Below are 2,386 nucleotides of genomic sequence, written 5' to 3'. Positions count from 1 at the left end.
GATCTCGGCTCACAGAAACCTCCGCCTCCTGGGTTCAAGCGATTCTCCTGCCTCAGCCTCCCAAGCTGGGACTACAGGTGCCTGCCACCATGCCCAACTACTTTTTGTTGTTTTGTATTTTTAGTAGAGACAGGGTTTCACCATGTTGGACAGGCTGGTCTTGAACTCCTGACCTCAAGTGATCCACCCGCCTTGGCCTCCCAAAGTGCTGGGATTACAGGCATGAGCTACTGTGCCCTACCACAACATTTTCATTGTTTAACATTTTAATCTGTTTTCAAGTAGATTGCCTAAGAGCCAACTGGTAAGAAAAAAACCAGTCAATATTTCCTACAATTAATTCACATATTGATAACATCTGTTCACTTCTACAGATTTCCATTTTTTTTTTCTTGCTCTGCCACCCAGGCTGGAGTGCAGTGGCACAATCACAGCTCACTTCAGCCTCAGCCTCCCAGCCTCCTGTGCTCAAGATCTTCCCACCTCAGCATCCTGATAGCTGGGACTACAGGCGTGTGCCACCATGTCTGGCTAATTTTTTTTTTCTTTTTTTTGTAGATAGGGGATCTCACTATGTTGCCCAGGCTGGTCTTCAACTCCTGCGCTCAAGTGATTCTCCTGCTTCGGCCTCCCAAAGCTCTGGGATTACAGGCATGAGCCAACGCACCCAACATACAAGTCAAAAAAAAAAACATTTTTTTTAAAGCAGACACTTTCTTGTCTAAGTTACTTAATATTTTTTTCACTCACAGATGCTACTTTATCTATCAATACTTCCATTTTCTTTCTCTCTCTCTTTCTTCCTTTGTTTTTCCCTTCCTTTTTTTTTCTTTTTCTTTTCTTGAGACGGGAGTCTCGTTCTGTCACGCAGGCTGGAGTGCAATGGTGCTATCTCGGCTCACTGCAATCCTTGCCATCAGGGTTCAAATGATTTTCCTGCCTCAGCCTCCTGAGAAGCTGGGATTACAGGCATGTGCCACCATGCCTGGCCAATTCTTGTATTTTTAGTAGAGACAGGTTTCACTGTGTTGGCCAGTCTGGTCAACACTTATGTATTCATTGTCTCTTAATGTCAAATGACTATATATATATTTTCTACTCAATATAATTCATAAATTCACACAACATGACTATATTCTAAGTCTCAAAGCATGGCATTACTTTTTGGATGTACACACAAAATTTATGCCTCCAGCAATCAATCCCAATCCCAGTTTTTCAACAGTTTATAATTTTCTGTGCATCTCACAGGTTGCCACAGTATTCTCACTTTAAATTCCTAATATTTTGTTTCTGAAAAATCACACATTTGGCATTGAGGAGCAAGGAAGAGAATGTGAAGAGAATATCACAACATGAAAAGAGGAATGGTGCGCCATGATTCCAGATTAATGCAAAGAGCAGTCAGCCAGCAAAGTCCGCGGGAACAATTGTGCCTTTGGGGTCCACTTCTGCCCTCGGACGAGTTCATCTGACTTTTGTTGTGCTCACTGAGACAGAACTCAGCTCTCTCTTTATTCTCCTCCACTGTGTTCACTTCTACCCAAATCTCACATATATTGTACTCCATGGTAATACAACCTCTCTATACCGAGCTTTTATCCATTTGGAGTCTATGGCACAGGCTGGAGGCAGGAGGACAGATAACAAACAGAATCTCTCCACCTGGGCCCCCTGAGTTCAAAGGTTTCAGGCTTATTTTTGTAAACTGAATCGAGTCTTATACAGAGTAGATTTATATTTCCACATTCTGATAAGAAAGACAAAAAGAAACAGAATTAACTTTCTGATCTCCATCAGGAGACACATGGTAATTAATTCATTAATCTCAGCATTCTCCTTCCCTGGTTTATATAGTCAGAGAGGAATGATTTGTAAGACTAGACGTGGGCTCTAAACTCACAACAAGTATGGGTTATGATCAGCTGAGAAATTGTTCTTCTCCCTCTACAATGATGACAAATGACTCATTTAGAATTTTAAAGGCGAGGACATTTTCTAGAGGATTTTTGGGCCTGGGTTTTTGCTTGCTCTATATTAAAAGAGCCTTATGGTGACTCCCAGGAAGTAGTATCAACAAGAGATACTCTGTATGATATGTTAACCCAAACTTTCCTCTTTAGTTCCAAGAACCATAATGAAGATTTATCATTGTCATCATGGGTATGCAACCATGCAGTCACACAAGGCCCAGCACAGGCTTTTCTGAACATGAAACCCTGTTTCTACTAAAAATACAAAATTAGCTGGGGGTGGTGGCAGGTGCCTGTAATCCTAGTTACTCGGGAGGCTGAGGCAGGAGAATTGCTTGAGCCCGGGAGACAGAGGTTGCAGTGAGCCGAGATGGTGCCACTGCACTCCAGCCTGCGCGACAGAGCAAGACTCC

This window comes from Colobus angolensis, unplaced genomic scaffold (assembly GCF_000951035.1).
Source record: "Colobus angolensis palliatus isolate OR3802 unplaced genomic scaffold, Cang.pa_1.0 Scaffold286, whole genome shotgun sequence".
Lineage (NCBI taxonomy): Eukaryota > Metazoa > Chordata > Mammalia > Primates > Cercopithecidae > Colobus > Colobus angolensis.
Note: the sequence above shows the minus strand (reverse complement) of the source record.